This window comes from Rhinatrema bivittatum, chromosome 8, assembly GCF_901001135.1.
Source record: "Rhinatrema bivittatum chromosome 8, aRhiBiv1.1, whole genome shotgun sequence".
Taxonomy (NCBI): Eukaryota; Metazoa; Chordata; class Amphibia; order Gymnophiona; family Rhinatrematidae; genus Rhinatrema; species Rhinatrema bivittatum.
Genome location: NC_042622.1, coordinates 42,314,803 through 42,333,820, shown reverse-complemented (window position 1 = coordinate 42,333,820; position 19,018 = coordinate 42,314,803). Strand labels below are relative to the sequence as shown.

The 19,018-nt window shown below is 45.4% G+C and overlaps 1 protein-coding gene across 3 annotated transcripts in view; it reads left to right on the top strand.

The window, feature by feature from the left end:
- ELMO2 (engulfment and cell motility 2) overlaps positions 1-19,018 on the top strand; it is a 145,347-nt gene that overhangs the window by 36,857 nt on the left and 89,472 nt on the right. For 2 of the 3 annotated variants that reach the window (XM_029611682.1, XM_029611680.1), the window contains exon 2: positions 13,538-13,593. The exons of the other annotated variant lie outside the window; for it this stretch is intronic. The gene's annotated coding sequence lies outside the window, so the exon portion shown is untranslated. The remainder of the gene's footprint in view (positions 1-13,537; positions 13,594-19,018) is intronic. 3 annotated transcript variants of the gene reach the window in all.

The window sequence follows — 19,018 nt, the reverse complement described above, 5'->3', positions numbered from 1 at the left end:
ACCATGATTCTCATTGCCTCACATCGGCTGAGGCAAGTCTGGTTCCTGCTCCTGTGGGGATCTCTCTGTCAGAGAACTGCTCGGTCTGGGGACTTCCCCGACCTGATCACACAGGATCAGGGCAGGCTGCACCATCCAAACCTCAGGGCATTGTCTCTGATGGCCTGGATGTTGAAAGGCTAGTTCTGCAGCCTCTTGATCTCTCTGACAATGTGTCTCGGGTCCTGAAAGCTTCCAGGAAGCCTACCATCAGGAAGTCTTATAGCCTGAAGTGGAAGAGGTTTTCCATCTGGTGTGAGAGCCACCGCTTGGATCCGTTCTCTTGCTCCACTCCAAAATTGCTTGACTACTTGCTGTACCTTTAGGTTGCTGGTTTAAAGATCAGCTCAGTTAGAGTACAACTGAGTGCCATTGGTGCTTACCACCAGGGTGTTGACGGTTCACCCATCTTTGTGCAGCCCATGGTGGGACAATTTATGTGGGGCTTGCTTCAGCTGAAGCCTCCCCTGCGGCCTCTTATTGTATCCTGGGATCTCAGTGTGGTGTTGGCTCGATGCATGTGAGATCCTTTTGAGTCACTGCGCTCCTGTGATCTGAAGAACCTGTCCTGGAAGAGTATCTTCTTGATTGTGGTTACTTCGGCATGCAGGGTCAGCGAGCTTCAAGCATTGGTAACATATCCGCCCTACACAAAATTCTTTCATGATAGGGTGGTCCTGCCTACTCACCCTAAGTTCCTACCTAAGGTGGTGACTGATTTTCATCTTAACCAGTCAGTCATTCTGCCCACCTTTTTTCTCAGGCCTCATTCGCCCCAGGGTGACTGGGCTCTGCACAGCTTGAATTGCAAGAGGGCCTTAGCTTTCTACCTCAAGCGGACAGCAGGCCACAGGCAGCATATGCAACTCTTCATCTCATTCAACAAAAATAGATTGGGAGTTGCGGTTAACAAGCAAAATGTTTTCAATCTGGCTGGTGGATTGTATTTCCTTCTATTATGTGCAGGCAGGTCTTCAGGTTGGAGGCAGTGTTAAGGCTTACTTGGTCAGAGCCATGTCGGGTTCGGTGGCTCCCTTGCAAGCGGTTCCATTAGCTGAGATCTGCAAGGTTGCGACATGGAGTTCTCTCCACACTTTTGCCGCCCATTACTGTTTGGACAGGGATGGCCAACACAACAGCAGCTTCATCCAGTCTGTCCTTCGGAATCTTTTTCAGCTGTAAATCCCAGCTCTTTCTGTCTAGGGCTCTTTTTTTGGGTTCAGGCTGTCTCCCTCTGTTACCAAGAGAACCTGTTTGTTGTGCCCATTGGCACCTGGTTAGGTGCTTGTTGGTCTTACTTATTCAGGAACAGACTGTAGCGATGCATTCACCCATGTGTGAGGACTACCATCATGCTTGTGCTAGGAGAAAGCAAACTTGCTTACCTGTAACAGGTGTTCTTCTAGGACAGCAGGATGTTAGTCCTCACAAAACCTATCCACCACCCTGCAGAGTTGGGTTTCTTCTCGGTTTATTGTTTTATTTTCGTAATTCTATGTTACGAGACTGAATGGAGACACCATGTGGACGCATGGATAGTGGCATGCTGGGCTCCATCTGATGTCACCCATGTGGAGGACTAACATCCTGCAGTCCTAGGAGAGCATCTGTTACAGGTAAGCAACTTTGCTTTCTTATGTTCTTAATGGCTCCTCGTATTGCAGCTAAATGCTCATGCTCTGTGGACCTCTGTGCATACTTCAAGCTAGGATGAAGAGGGCAACTATCAGACAAAAATATTGATAATATATATTTCCTAGCATGTAGACAGATGGACACAGGACCAGTGGGTTTATGCTCCCCTGCCAGCAGATGGAGACTGAACAAGCCGACGCTATAGTATACATAACCCTGCAGTGACCCCAGCCTGCCAGTATTCTCCGTCTCCAGCAGATGGTGGAAGTACATCTCCCTATGGGGATTGCTTTGAGCTTTTTGAAAGGAGAAATTTGAAATTCTAAATTCAGGAAAAAAAGCCCTGATCTCCTGAAGTGATATCTAAAGGTTCCTCCCCCCGTTGAGAATTCCTGAGGTGATTTCCGTGGTCCCTCAGAGGTGTGCCTTGGTCTGGTAGCTGGGTTTCCCGGCAAGGACTTAGCTACAAGTTCAGTTGAAAGGCAGTGGGTGCAGGAGGCAGAGTGTGGCGGTGACGGCAGATGCCCTCTCTTCCCTGCAGTCTGAGACCGCCTCTGTACGCAGCTGGTAAGCTCCGAGCTCAGGTAAGGTTTAAAAAAAACAAGGAGAATGTTCTACCTGAATCAGAGACAGTTAGAGGAGTTTCAGGACTTCCTCCGGTCTCTGTTCTTGGCGCACCATGCGGACGTTCGTTCCTGTACTGTTGGGGTTGGGGAACTGAGCAGCCTTGTGGGTAGGCTAGGCCCCGCACTTTGGCTTTTTTCTTGCTCGCCGCATGGTAGGCCGCCATTTTCGCGCACTCGTGCGTGTTCTGTTGCCCTCTATAGGTCGTTCATGTGCACAGAGTGTTGGCTCTGTGCACACGTTGTATGCTCGGTTTTTGGGTGCGCTTTTTATGTGCACAAACTTTTTTTATGCACTTAACTTGGCGCACAGGTTGTGCATGCGCCTTGCCATGCTTTCTTCTAGGCGCTTATTTTTTGGGTGCATTTCATTTTTGAGCACGAGCTGTTCCGACGCACATTTACCGCAGTGATGGCATTGGTAAGCAAGAAGCCTAAGCGTCTTCCTATTTGTGTTGCCTGTCATATTAGGGCTTCTCAGCCTGACCTGGCTTCTAATGTGTGTTAGCGCTGCTCAGGTGCTCAGGGAGAGTTGTCTTCCTCAGATTTTGCTAAGCTGGGCTCTTCCCATTCTGATGATGGGTTGTCACGGCTTTGACTTGGGGGGACATCAGATCTTGGTAATCCTTTGACTGGCTCCTCTGCTGGTGAGGGCAGTTCTGTGGGACCAGCTCCAGTTCCTTCTGGCTCAGTCTGGACTCAGCTGCTTTTTCTTGGACCTCAACCTATAGTTCCTCCCTCTTTGAGTAATATGCTTAAGCACCAGGGCTTGCCCTGGCTCCCTGCAGGTGTTGCCAACAGGAATCCGGATGACACTGATGATGAAGTTGATCCAGATTCCCTGGAAGATGGGGAAATTCCTCCAGCGCTGGAACCGTATCGAATCATGTTGAGGTTCTTTCATAGAGATGAACCTTGAAACGGTTGGGTATTCCTGGTTTGGATGCTATGTCAGAGCCGATGAAGAATCCCATTTTGGCCTTACGTAAAGCCTCTTGGTTTTTTCCCGGTGATGGATGCCATCCAGGAATTGATTGATCTGGAATGGGATGCCCCAGAAGCAAATTTTAAAAGGGATTGGACATTGGAAGGCCTGTTCTCCCTGGATCTGGTGTTTTCCCAAAGTGGATACTCTGATATGTGCTGTGTCTAAGTGGACAACTATCCCCGTAGAGGGAGGAGCAACCTTGAAGGATGTACATATAGAAGGATTGAGGCTATTCTTAAGCAAGCCTTTGAGGCAGTGGCGATGAACTTACAGATTGCCTCCTGTTCTGCCCTAGTGGCAAGATTTTGTTTACTTCTTTCTTAGGAGGTTGATCAGCCTGGAGGAAATTCCAAAGTAGTTCTGGAGCCTGCTGCTGCCTTTTTAGCAGATGCAGGCTGTGATTTGGTCTGGACCTTGGCCAGAGACGTGGCTTCAGTGATAGCGGCCAGGCGTCAACTCTGGTTGCGAAATTGTTCAGCTGACATAGCTTCCAAAGCCAATCTTACCAAGATGCCCTTTAAAGGCTTGCTCTTGTTTGGGGAGCGAGTTGGATAAACTGGCCAGTAAGTGGGGCGAGTCTCCAGTGCCTCAGTTGCCAGAGAATAAGAAACAGTTACAGGGCCCCTTTGGTATAAGAGTTTTTTTCTGGGTTCCAGGCATTTTTGTCCCTACAGAGGGCTGACCTTTCAGCAGACTCGGCCTTTCGGTAGGTTTTAGTCTTTTTGTCTCCAGGAGCCCAAAAGAGGAGCGGGCTCAGGTGGTGGACCTTCCCGAGCTTCCCAATGAAGGTTTAACAAGAAAACATGTCTTCTCAGTGGCGGGCCCCTTATTATAGAACTCACTTCCTGATTCCCTCAGACTACTATTAAATATAAGAGTTAAAAAAAGTGCTAAAAACGCACTTATGTTCCTTCTTTTTGAACAAAATTCACACAAAAATATGACTTCTACATATGATGTTTTATCATTTTCTTAATTTATTTATTTTACTATTTTAATTACTTCTTACAGTTGTGTTTTTTGGTTTTTACCCTATTTTGTTTCCTTTGTATTTTATTCTTCTCTAGATCATTTCTAGTTTCTTTAACTTGCTGATTATTGTATTTTCTTATTTTATTGTAAACCACTTAGATCTTACAAACATTTGTATAGGCGATATATAAACGATGTAAATAAATAATAAAGTTTCTTGACCCACCTTCTGGAACAGGAAATAGGGGGACGTCTCTCTCTTTTATCAGAGGTGTATCGATATCAATTTGGACCAGTGGGTTCTGGAGATAATACGCGAAGAATATACACTGGAATTTCGCAGTATTCCTCGGGACGTGTTCATGGCGTCCCCTTGCCACTCCCCGCAGAAGAAGTAGGCAGTGGAGTTCACACTTCAAAGGCTCCTCAGAGTGAGGGCTGTGGTTCCGTTGCCCACATCTCAAGAAAGTATGGAGCGTTATTCCATTTAATTTCTATGCCCAAGAAGGAGGGCTCCTTTCATCCCATCGTGGATCTCAAGAGGGTCAACTGTCACTTGAAGATGACTCATTTTCGAATAGAAACCTTACACTCTGTAATAATAGCAGTGTAGTCAGGGGAATTTCTGACCTCCTTGGATCTGTCAGAGGCTTACCTTCATTTTCCCATCCAATTGGAACACCAATGCTTTCTAAGCTTTGCGGTGTTGGGTGCCATTATCCATTTTGGGCGCTGCCTTTTGGTCTCACCTCTGCTTCCAGAACATTTTACAAGATTATGGTGGTGGTAGCAGTGGCTTTGTGAAAAGAAGGAATCCCAGTGCACCCATATTTGGACGACTGACTGATTCGAGCCAAGTCTCAGGAAGTGAGCCGCTTGGTGACACACAAGGTGATCTCCTTATTGCAGGGTGGTGAACCTGACCAAGAGCAATCTTCAACCATCCCAGTTGTTGGAGTATCTGGGGGTCCGGTTCAACATGGGATAGGACAGAGTTTTCCTACCGGAAGTTCGAATCCAGAGATTGATGTCTCAAGTGCGTCAGTTGATGAACACCATACGCTCGACGGTGTGGTCCTATCTACATGTTCTCAGTTTGATGGCAGCTACCCTGGAAGTGGTGCCGAGAGCAAGGGCGCATATACCAAATACTGCAGAATTCAGCTGCCAGAATCCTTACAGGAAAAAAAAGAAACGAACACATAACCCCCATTTTGACCTCTCTTCACTGGTTACCTATTTCTGCACGAATTACCTACAAATCTATGACCATCATTCATAAAATCCTAAATGATGATCTTCATGGACTAAAAGGCTTAAACATAACCCCCCAAAACCCACAAAGAAACCTACGCTCTAACAACGCAGGATTCTTAAACATCCCCACCTTAAGAGACGCTCATCTTCCAACTACACGAGAAAGAGCATTTTCCATTGCTTCCCCCAAAATTTGGAACACCCTACCCAAAGAACTGAGGACCCAGCACATCCTGAAAACATTTAAAAAAGACCTAAAAACATTTTTATTCCGCAAACTCTATTCTAACTATCTGACACCTGATCATCCCAGCCCTCAACAGAACTCACAAGCATAATCCTCCTTCTTCATGCTCTCCTGATGTACCCTCCTTTTCACCCCTCCCTGCTCTCTCACTTGATTCGTTAAGTTCATTGAAAATGTTCTCCTCACTATTCTGTTATTCAACTGCTAAGAAAAAATGTTTACTGTTCACAAAACTCTACTGTTCCCAACTACTATGTTAACTCCATTTGATTGTATGATAATTGCATTTTGTATGATAATTGCATATTTTGTAAACCGTTATGATGGCTCTACCGAATAACGGTATATAAAACTCTACAAATAAATAAATAAATATGTGTCCTCTTCAGCGCTCTCTGCTATCTTGCTGGAACCTGCAGTCTCAGGATTATGCAGTTCGGCACCACTTGCGGATGAAAATCTGCTCCCGCCTCCGGTGGTGGTTGCAGGAGGATCATCTGAAAAAGGGAGTTCCCTTGACCTCTCCGGCCTGTTTAATACTCACGAAAGATGCGAGCCTCCATGATTGGGGGGCTCACTGGAGTTAACAGCCCAGGGGCGCTGGAATGCTAAAGAGTCCCGCTGGAACATCAATCGCCTGGAGGCCCAGGCAGTATGGATGGCATGTTTGTAGTTCAGTCACAGGCTGCAGAACCAAATGGTTCGCATGTTGTCTGACAATGCGATGATGGTGGCCTATATAAATCGCCAGGGAGGAACCAAGAGCCAGCAAGTGTCACAGGAAATAGACTAGCTGATGGAATGGGCAGAAGGTCATCTGCAGATGACCTTCCTCTCACATTGCAGGAAAAGACAATGTAAGAGTGGATTTTCTCAGCAGGGAGAGTCTGGACCCAGAAGAATGGGTGTTGTCAGCCGAGGTGTTTCAGCTGATTGTGGATTGCTGGGGCCTTCTGTTCCTAGACCTGATGGCGACTTCTCGAAATGTGAAGGTTCCTCGCTTCTACAGTCGCAGGAGAGATCCATGGTCCCTAGGAATAGATGCTCTCGTACAGGTCTGGCCGGAAATATGCCTTTCCTTCGTGGCCCTTGCTGGGCAAGATAATTCACAAGACTGAAGGCCACAGGGGGCCATGGTATGCAGATTTGCAACAATTTCTGGTGGAAGCCCCCCCCCCCCCCCCCTTCTTCTTCCGCCGCACTTGGATCTGTTTCAGCAGGGACTGGTTCTTCACGAGGATCCGACTCAATTTTGTATTACGTTTTGGCTTGAGAGGGTTCGGCTATTAAAGCGTGATTATCCCTCTGCAGTGATTGCCGTTTTACTCCGCGCTCGCAAGTTCTCCACTTCCTTGGCTTATGTGCAGGTTTGGAGAGTTTTTGAGGCCTGGTGTGAGGAACGATGTGTTCTTCCTTGTTCGGTTAAGATCCTTCTCATTCTCGATTTTTTGCAGGATGGATTGAATAAAGGCTTGGCCCTTATTTCCCTGATAGTGCAGGTTGCAGTTCTTGCCTGTTTCAGAGACCTGGTGAATGGTGTTTCCTTGTCATCTAATCCTGATGTGGTATGTTTTTTGAAAGGAGTGAAGCACCTTAAACCTCCCTTGAGGTTACCGGTTCCATTGTGGAGTCTTAATTTGGTGCTGGACCTTTTGGTGGGCCCTACATTCCAACTACTGCATAGCCTTTCCTTACTGTGGTTGACTTTGAAGACTGTGTTCCTGGTGGCTATATGTTCTGCAGGTTGAATTTCTGAGCTTCAGGCATTGTCTTGCCGGAAGCTGTTCCTTCAGTGACTCCAGGGGCATTATAGCTGCGTACTGTTCCATCCTTCTTGCCCAAGATAATCTCGGACTTTTATTTGAATCAGTCCATCTCCTTGCCATCCCTGGATAAGGTCAGGGATGCAGAGTAATTTCGCCTTTTATTTATTTATTTATTTTTAGTTTTTTTTATACCGATTTTCCTGCATAAAATGCATATCAAACCGGTTTACAATGAAACAGAATAAGCAGGAAGTAAAATTCCTTAGTCTAATACAAATGTAAATATTGCTCTGTTCCTTTATCTCCCCTCTTCCAGTTCCAAGTTAATTTTCCCTGTTTTTTGTAACTTTCTCACATCCTTTTTCTGATTCCCTGTATTTAAAGTTCAAGGTTTTTATTGAGAATATTGTTTATTACGCTACGTTATGCCTTTCACACTTTGTTAATTGTAAACCGGGTTGATGTGATGCCTGTCATGAAACTCGGTATAACAAAAACAATAAATAAATAAATAAATAAATTTAAACGTCAATAATGAAATAATTTTAAACAAAGCAAAAAGCTAAATAACATTAATAAAAGTTAAATTATTAACATAAGCATAAACCTGGTGTAATCGCGCCGTTAATCGGGTCGCCGCTGGTTGGTCGTCATGACGTCGGGGGGGGGGGCGGGTCTTCACATCGCTGATTTTCTCTTTTAACATCTCAGTTCATTTTTACTATTTTTTTGTGTCTTTTTCTCACAAGCGGGCTGAACGACCTCCTGCAGTCGATCTCCTGCCGGCGCCATTTTCCGTACGGAAAACGATTCGCGGCAGGAAATCGCTCCCGGATGCCCGCTGGACCCCCAGGAACTTTTGGCCAGCTTGGGGGGGCCTCCTGACCCCCACAAGACTTGCCAAAAGTCCAGCGGGGGTCCGGAACGACCTCCTGCGTCGAATCGTTTTGGTCTATGGCCGCCGCCATTTTGCGGCGGCCATTTTGCAAAATGGCGCCGGCTGAAGACCACACGATTTAGTGTGCCGCTTTTCCTGCTCTCCCCCTTCCCCCGATTTAGCTACGGACCGCCGCTACGGAGGTAATTTAAGGCTACGGACCCCCAGGTAATTTAAGGCATTTGGGGAGGGGGATTTAATTTAAAGGGTCGGGGTGGGTTTTAGCGTGCCGTGTTTTAGTGTGCCGCTGGACCCCCAGGTAATTTAAGGCATTTGGGGGGGGTTCGGGAGGGTGGGGGATTTAATTTAAAGGGTCGGGGGTGGGTTTTAGGGTGTTTTAGTGTGCCGGTTTTCCTGCCCTCCCCCTTCCCCCGATTTACGATTTTTTGACGATAAATCAGGGGAATTGGTATTGTATCGTGGCCCTAACGATTTTTGACGATTTAAAATATATCGGACGATATTTTAAATCGTCAAAAAACGATTCACATCCCTAGTATCTGGAGGTCTCTGACTCTTTTCGACAGATGGGATCGCCTGTTAGTTCTCCATGGTGGGAGTAAGCAGGGCACTCCGGCCTTGTGGGCTACCATAGATTATTGGATTAAGGAGGTGGTCACGGCCATGTATGTGGATGCTGGAAAGCTGTTGCCTACTCAGGTTAGGGCTCATGGGCGGAGGTTAGTTTGTCTCCTGTCGATATCTACCGAGCTGTGAAGTGGTCCTCCTTACATACGTTTTCCAGGTTTTATCATCTGGATGTGCAGGCCTGGGAGGATGTGGCTTTGCACATGCAGTGTTGACCGGACCGTGGGAAGCCTCCCACCCTGTTGGGGAGTAGCTTTTGTACATCCCACTGGTCTTGAGTCCATCTGTCTACACTAAGGAAAACAAAATTATCAGGTAAGTAATTTCTCCAATATCATTTTTTTTGTTTAGGGACTGGTTCAAGCCATTTGTCTGGATATCTGCTTGATAACATCTGTGACAATTCATTGATTGGATTCAGACTGGGGGGAGGGGGAAGGTGAAACAAAGACCTGGTACTGACCTATTAATAGTGACCTCGATCCATTAAGGACGAGGTCATTTTCAGTAGGATCAAAGTTGAAAAGTAATACAAAATGCTTGCATAAGCACAGTTATCCATTTCACCCGTGTATTTGTTTTTGCCCCGGTGGTTTTCTCGTGTTTCTTTGGGCCTTCGGCTCAGTCGGAACTGGGGCTGGGATCCTGACATGATGAGCCTTCATTTGCAACCACTTGGGGATTTTCCCCTTATTTTTATATCTCTCCCCTCCCCCAACATACCTAGTCTGGTCATTGCAGTGATGGTCCTTGGCCAGGGCTCCTTCTAGAATGCTGGGAATCCTGCCACTTGGCGTCACTTTTGATTGACGGTCTCAGCTCGCCACTCCTCCTCCCCTGGTGCCTGTGAGTGCTGTCTCTGCTGCATTGTCAGACCCAGGTGACCTGGGAACAGAAGTCCCAACTCGGGGATCAACAGGACTGGATTTAAGATTTTGGCACCCATAGGTAGAGAGCCACAGTGGCACTTCTTTGAAGCTGCATAAGCACACAGCCCTAAAATAAGCAGTCAAAGGCTCCTCTTTTGCCTGGATATTTGACACTTTCAAAATGTGTTACCTATGCATAACTCCTTGGCCTGGGGATGAAGCCAGGGATCTTCTGCATGGCAGTGAACTGGTCTCCATCCTCCCCTTGTTTTAATCAACTTTGATAGTAATAAAATACACCCAAGAGGGATATTTATGTATATCTGCAAATTAGACATCATTTTCCATCTCCTAAAAGTACTTTGAGGCTGTAATTGGATCCTCATTTGACTTTTTAATTAAAACGACTCTCTCAGTTGGAAACATGTATATCTTTATCTTAAAAATGTATCATAATTGATAGAGCAAAACAAATATGTAGGCCCTGTGGCACAAAAATGGGAAGAACTTGATGTTAGAGTTCTGATGATTTATTACAAATTGTCTAAGCTGCCACATCAGCCTGCTACACCTCAAAGTATTACAGAAACACAATCTAGATTTTTAATATAAATTTAGTTCATCTCTCCTCTCAGAGCTTAGAGGATGGGTGTTAAATGAAAGAGCAGACCTGACACTATGCCATTAATTTTAAAGTATGCAAAAACTGAAGTCATTTGGAACCAGATAATCTTATTTTTGAATGATGTCATGGGGGTGGACATACCAAAATACAAAAAAGTTGTATTTTTGGTATGTTGTTTGGAGGCTGTACAGAGATTTAGTAATTTTGTTAAATTTAAAATGATTCCTCAACCAATGTCAAAAAATGTATTTCCTTGTAAGCAGAACGCACTGCTAGTCATTGAGCAGTGGAAAATGTTGATGGCCTCGTTTATGGAAATGGACAAAATTAGTCTCCCTTGGTTTGTGTAAAGAAGTAGATTGGGATGGATTCATCAGCTCCAAGTGTGCAGAAGCGCAAAAGCTTGTGGGCGTGATGTCCTGAGCTTCGTCCCCATAGACCCAGAATGGGAGATAATCCTCCGTCAATTGGGCCCTCTTTGTGAAACTTGGAAGGAATGTTCCAAGATAGTAACATGGTCGCTATGAGGTTGATTTTCAAAAGCCCTTTACATCCATAAAACCCCATTTAATGTTCATAAATTGAGGAGGGGTGTGCAGGTAAAACTGCACGCAAAATCCAATTTCTGCAGGAGCATTTTCCTGCACTCTCAAGAGTCATTCCAGGAGGTGCAGTTGGATAGGGAAAGGATTTATGTGCATTCTTTCCACTTTCGAAAGCAGGCATGTGGATGTGTTCCGAGCAGGGTATAACCCGCAAATCTTCAGAGCAGACTTAAGCATGTATGTCCACTTTGAAAATTCAAGCTGGAGTCTGTGGGCACAAAGGACACTCAGATTTTAGCCCTCCATGGGCTGTTTGAAAATGACCCTCCCTGGGGGCAATTTTGAATAGCCCTAGGATGTTGCAAGGTGGTTTTTCTCTGAAGATTGCCTACAAGGTGCGCACAATAAGAGCTAGCGTCCATTTGCTCTTGTTGTTTGTATGGGCGGCCGACTGGGGGTAAAACAGCTCACATACAATTGAAAATGCCATCCCTCCCCTGGAACACCTCTTTTTACTGTGGCTAAAACATGAATGGTGTGAAAGCCCACACATGCTTTTAGCTGCCTTGAGAGGGATGGTTTTCACTCTGATCCTTCTGCCTTGGTAAAGAAATATTTATCCCTGGATAAACCACTCTGAAGACTGCCCTCTGCATAATTCAGCCTTGAACAGTGACTTATAGAACCTGCTGGAGAAAGGAATCTTCCTGTGAATGCTTTGGTTTTTATTGATCTTTCCTCTTCAGTGCATGGGCAGATCTGCTCTTGTACAGCTCTATAAGACCCAGAAAGCTCTGCTGTGGAGTTAGTATTTTTGTAGTCTACAAGGGCGATTTTGAGAATGTGTGCAGGATCTGCAATCTAATTTTCAACAAGACCTGTGTGAAAGGAAATGCAGAGATTTCAAAATGGAATCGTACCTACTGTACTCCCTTCCCATCCTAACCTAGCTCCTTTGTCCCCTGGGTAAAAGGCTGTGGGCTGTGAACAGCAGTTTTCAAAATCCCTTTTTCTGTGAGTAGACGCCTGTTTACCTGCATAAAAAGTTTTGAAAACTTACCCTTCCTAAGGTATCTTCTCTGAATACGTAGAGCACTATATTCTAGTGGCATAAACCCTTTGGAGCAGTTCAGCACGACTAACCTTTGAGTCATCTAAGTTGAAGAGCCAGTTGAAGAGCCAGATGTCCTATTTTCCCCATATACACAAAATGGGGAAAACCCATACCTACAGATGGTGCTAAATATTCAAGGTGAAAACTCTTATAATTTGACTAGAAACAGAGAATGTAATAGCAGATAAGGACTGGACAACTCATCTAATCTGTCCATGCTTTTTGCAGTACTGCAGAGTCTGCTTTTACTCTCATCCTTGCAACTAAGGCTCTTCTCTGCTTTCCCGAATTTACTTCCAGTTTTGGTCTCCATCATGTGTCTCTAGCGGCTTTCAGGAGGTTTTGCAGGTCAGAATTTTGGTACATTTATTTATTTAGATTTAGATTTCGCCTTTCAGACACTTCAAAGCAGATTGGGGGGAACTAGTAAGGCTGTGTATGTTGGAATGGAAGGAGATGCAGTGTTACGTGTGTCATTGGCACAGCCTTGCCAGTATGGTTCCTCCTTTCTTCTCTCGCTCTCTCTCATCTTTTTCCAGTTGCAGGTACTCAGTGCAGTTAGCTAGCAGGGGAAGTAATATCTGCGATGTGGAAGCAGTGTGTGAATATCTTGTCAAAAATAGCAGCCAAAAAAAGAAGAAATAAGTAAAAAAAATGAATCCTGAGTCAGAATGTCTTCAGAGGTCTGAGCCCAAATCAGGTTGCACCAGGCAGTGCATCGTGTTGCACAGCTGAGTTTACATCCATTCTCCTTGAAACGGCGACCTGTCTGTCTGATTCTGTGGTATCTGCCGGCTCAAATTGCGCAGCTGGTCCCCTTACAGAAGCAGAATCCATGGGAACAAGGGGCCTACACTGGGATTTTTGAGCGTTGATCCTTGATACAGAATTTGCTAGAATGTAGCTCTCTGTTTCCTTGTTCTTGATTTAAAAAAAAAAAAAAATAGAAAAAAGAAAAAGTGAGAGCATGAAGATTAGGCTATGGAAGATTATTATAACCCAGAAATCATAAGAGGCGGCTTCTTGGTACTGTGGAAACCACTTACAAAGCAAGAAAAATGAATGCATTTATGCAGGGCTCTATCTATGATTATATTTAATTATTAATATGGAAAAAATATACATACACACATGCTCTCTTTCACACACAAACACACTCACAGTTTTAGTTTTTGCTAACCTTTTACAAAATGTTCTTTTTGAAAACAATCTTCTCTTTGGGTGGTTGATTGCTATGCTGCCTGCCCTGGGAAACACTTCCCTTTCACTGGCAGAGTGCAGTGAGAGCTAACTCAAATAATCCTGAACCAAATTCTCTCTCCTCGCCTTCAGATTTCTGCAGTCCCGGGACAGAGACAGCTGTCATCTTGGATTCCTTCTTCTCTGAGGTCAGTCATACTGGACCAGCCCTCTGAAAACTAATAGCAAAAGTAACAAACCACTTCCTGCTGTCTAGAAAAATGCTGGCTAATCAAATCAAAAGCTGATTTCATTTTCCTGTAACCTGATATATTTTTACCCTTCTGTGACAGCTTGTAGCCATGCTGTCTGCTTCGCTAAAATGTTCAGACTTTGAAATGAATCTATCATTTATATATTTATTTAATTTTATTTATTTATTTATTTAACTTTTTTTTTTTTTTTTTTTTTTATACCAAAGTTCCTGTTATAGAGTACATATCACGCCGGTTTACATAAGAACCGAACTGTCGCCTAGGGGCGAGTACAAAGAACATGAGATACAAATAACTAATAACATAGTATAAACAAGAACCTAGAGCTGTACATAGAGTCACTATAGGTCCACATATAGTGAAACGCGAAAATAATGGGAGAAAAGGGGTGGGCTAGGGATAACGAGTGGAACTGAGACATACATGGTGAGAGAGTTAAAACGGGGGTGTAGAGCATAATACATATACGAACGAATAGCTAAAAGGATCATAAACAATAAAGAATACTTAAGGGCTTATTATGTGTGCAAAAGGCTTACAGGTCTATATACATAAATTTACATCGAGGCAAGAAGTTACATCGGAAGCTAAGAGAATAATGCATTTAGGCAAGAATAGTTTAAGACTCTGGCTTGACGGGTAAATAGGGAGCTAGAGGATGTATAGGAAGCGGGGGATAGGTCACTGAAGACGGGAGGGCTCTGGGTCGGTCAGCTAGAACGTTGTTGGGCGTGAGGTGATAGGACTGGGGGAATGAAAAAGGATTAGAGCAGTCTTTAGAAGGACCAGGGGAACCTCTGGGATCGATTAGCTCTATATATACACACACCTAGATTTCCTGTTCAGTCCACAGTGAAACTCTGAGGAGACTGCTACCTCTATCCCAGCAGGGCTGTGTACAAGGTTTATCAGGATGCATACTACAAATGTAGCAGCAGTTTGCTCCAGAGTTCACATTTAGAGAGCTACATTTGTGAGCAGGTTCACTCAACAGCACGTGCTTGCATGCTTCTGCACGTAGAAACATTCCCTTGCATTTAACTTCCATTTCAGATATACTTTTCCTATTCCTTTGTCTTGAAAACACATAGAGGCCAATATGCAGACGATCTAAGCATCTAACTTGTGTGTCTTCCCTACATTCATCCTAAACCTTAGGTGCCTAACTTTGACACTGAAATTGTGGTGCTTGGCAGTCTTTGAATATAGGCCTCATGGCCTTTTAAGAGCTTACATTTTTTTAGGCTCTCTTGGAAAATGTCTTATGTCGGTGCCGATTTCTGAGGAGAAAGTAATGTGCATAAGCTGAAAAAGGATGGACTGAAATTGGCACCGACATAAGACATTTTCCTTCTCCTTCTCCTCAGAAGCCTTCAGACCTTCTTGCATCTCCGACGATTGACTCCCTGACCTCGACCTTTCTCTGCGCACCGCCTGCAACCACGACCCATCGGAATCCTTTATATCTGCCTCTGCCCACAGCAAGAACTGTTTCTCTTCCTTTATATCTGCCTCTGCCCACAGCAAGAACTGTTTCTCTCCTCCAACAAGTAACATGCAACAGTCACCACTTTCTGAATGAACTCTCCACTGTACCCTTTGCTGCATTAATCACCAGTATTGATTACTACGTTGCCACCTTGTTTGGCTAGCTTTGTTATCTGATTATTTAGTTGCAGTCCTTTTGTTTATATTTGACCTAATAATAGCTCTGCCTTCTGTATTTTAATAAGTTCTGTGATATGCTTATTTAGGCTCAGCCTCAATTAGTTGTAGTCTCCCGCACTGTTTTCCTGTAGTATTGCCAACTCTGTTATTCGCTTATTTAATTGCTTTTCCACATTCCCTGCAGACTTCTTGCACCCCACCCACCTTGTCAACTGAAATGTGTCGCCTGACTATACCTATCTTGCACCACCCCTCCCTGTGCAAAATTCACCCAGCCAACCCCCACCTTTCCAGTTCTCACAAATCATTAGTGCCCATTATGATTTCACCCCTCACACAATTTCTAGGCCTAGCTACACTAGCCATCTCTTTATTCAATGTGCAATCCATCCTTAAAAAAGCACCCATCCTCCATGATCTGCTCACAGACTCCAATTCTGATATTTGTGCCATCACTGAGTCCTGGCTAAAGGATTCAGATCAGGTCTTCCTTAACCAGCTCCCCCTACAGACCTACGACATCTTCTCCATCCCGAGACCTGAAAAAAAAGGTGGTGGTTTACTCTTGGCTGCCAGAAAATCCCTCAGCCTCAGCCTCAAACTCCAAACCTCCCCCCCCCCCCCAGATTAGAAACTGAGCTTTTTAAATCTAACTCTCTGCAGGTCTGCCTCATTTATGCCCCCCCCCCCCAGCCTTCTCGAACATGACCCTTCCCCTATCATCGAATATCTTGCAGACAATCTTAAACCAGACACCCCTGCAATTATACTCGGAGATTTCAATCTCCATGTTGATGTCCACCCTGTCACATCTGCATGCGAAATCCTCCTTGACACCCTCAAGGCCTTGGTCTTCAGACAGCTTATCTCTGTACCTACTCATAAAGCAGGTCACACCCTCGACCTCCTCTTTGTTAACTCACTCATTACAGCACCCAACACCCCTGTAGTAACCCCCATCCCCTGGTCCGACCACTTCCTCATTAATGCCCACCTTACCACTAATACCCCCTTGCCAGATTCACTAACACGTAGTAAGACAATCTCCTTCCACAAATCTTGTCCTTCAGAGGACCTTGCTCTAGCGTTTAATAAAGTAGCCAAGAACCTTGACCTTACCAATCCAGATGCTGCCCTTCACTCATGGAGTACTATCACCACCACTATAGCCGATGAAATCTGCTCCATAGTCCATAAAGAAATACCCCTGTCACGAACAGATAGAAAACCCTGGTACACCAGTGAACTAAAAAAGATAAAACAGGACCTTAGAGCTAAAGAACACACCTGGCATAGACAACCCTCCCCCTCACACAAAACAGCTTACAAACATACACTGCACACATACCGTCAAGCCACTCTCCAAGCCAAACGAGATTTCTACTCTTCTAAAATTCATGATTATCTATTCAACTCAAATGCCCTTTTCTCATATGTTGCGGATCTCACAAAGACTACCCCTCCCACCTCCCACAAAGAAAACGCCAAAGATAAATGCGAAGTACTAGCTAAGTACTTCCAAAACAAAATCACCAATATTCTCCTTCGCTTCCCCACAAATCCTTCCCCCATCTCCCGCACCCAAATAACAACAGAGTCAATTTTGGGTCTCTCGACCTTACATCATCCTTGGAGATTGAATCCATCCTGAAAAATATGAAACCTGCTACGCACATTTCAGACACAATCCCCTCGAAAACCCTCCTCTCTATCCCCACTGCCATTGCAAAACCCTTAGCTGACATACAGGCCGATACAGTAAGGACGCATTAGAAAGAATGTGGCAGTGCCGGGCGCACCCTCGTTTGCCGCACGCACAGTTCGGATCACGTATCGCTCGATACAGTATTTAAATTAGACGCAAATGCAAGCCGCGTCCAAAGTGCGTCCATGAAGCGGTAGGCCTGAGCAATCCATTTTACTGTATAGAGCGCTATACAGCGCCTATACAGTATCCTGGGTGCGCTGGTACCTGTCATTTCAAATGTTATTTGAAATGACAGGTACCAGGAAGTGGATGGTTCTCCTACGCTCGGGCATCGGGGATTGCCAGTCCTCTCTCCCCCCCTCCCGAAGCAAGGCGAACGGCGAAAATCGACTCGACATGTTATTAAAGCAAATGTGAATAAAGTGCAACAAAAGTAAACTTACTGCATGTGAATGACAAACAGTTCCTCTCTCCCCTCCTCCCGAGGCGCGTACCGCGGCTCCCTTGCCTCCCGGGGGCAGCCAGGCGGCGAAAGCGGCTTCCAGCAGCCCCCGCCGGTGAAGGTGGATGAACGCATGCCTGTACGTGCAATTTGGGCGCTCAAGGCAGTGAAGGCGCATGAGCGCACGCCGTGCGTGACATCACGGCATTCGGTCATGCACTTTCGCTGGCTTGAGCACCCAAATTGAACGTACAGGCAGGCGCTGAAGGCAGGAAAAGTGCATGACCGAACACCGTGACGTCACGGCGTTCGGTCATGCACTTTCACTGGCTTGAGTGCCCAAATTGCATGTACAGGTGTGCGTTCATCCACCTTCGCCGGCAGGGGCTGCTGGAAGTGGCTTTCGCCGCCGGCTGTTCCCGGGAGGCAGGGGAGCCGCGGTGCGCGCCTCGGGAGGGGGGAAGAGAGGACTGTTTGTCATTCACATGCAGTAAGTTTACTTTTGTTGCATTTTATTCACATTTGCTTTAATAACATGTCGAGTCGATTTTCGCCGTGCGCCTTGCTTTGGGAGGGGGGGGAGAGAGGACTGTTTGTCATTCACATGCAGTAAGTTTACTTTTGTTGCACTTTATTCACATTTGCTTTAATAACATGTCGAGTCGATTTTGACCGGAGCCTGCCTATTGCTGTCTCTCTCTGCCGGGGCTTGCCTGAAGCTCCACACTAACGCAGGGGTAAGGGTAGGCGGTAAATTAGCAGGTTAAACACGCGGCAAAACTGCAGGTTAAAAAGGCGATAATCGGGGCGCACATTACTGTATGGGAGGGAATAGCTAATCTGATTGTTTACATACCATATACATGCCGCGGGTGGAACGGGTTTCCCGTTGATTTAAAGAAGCGGTAAGGATGGGTTAAAAGGGATAGTGAATCGCGGGTTGGACTAACGCGGCCAAATTGTGAGTAGAAAGCGGGTTAGAAGCAGGGTAACCGCGGCCGCACTTTACTGTATCGGCCTGATAGTTAATTGCTCCCTTGCTTTTGGTAAAGTCCCAGACTCTCTTAAACTTGCTGTCGTCAAGCCCCTCCTCAAAAAACCCTCCCTCGACCCCACTGACCCAGCAAACTACCGGCCTATATCCAACCTGCCTTTCATCTCCAAAATCCTTGAAAAGGTTGTCAACACGCAACTCACTGACTTCCTTGAAGACCACAGTATCCTACACCCATCACAATTTGGTTTCCGCAAAGGTCGCAATACTGAAAATCTCTTACTAGCAATTACAGACACCATCCTCATAGGCATGGACCAAGGCAAATCGTATTTACTTGTCCTCCTAGATATCTCGGCAGCCTTTGATACTGTCAACCACCAAATCCTCATTTCCCGCCTGGCAGAAATAGGCATCGTCGACTCAGCACTATCATGGTTTTCATCCTATCTCTCCCACAGAGAATACTTAGTAAAAATTAATAAGTCTGAATCATTGCACATTCCACTTACACAAGGTGTTCCCCAAGGTTCCTCACTATCCTCCA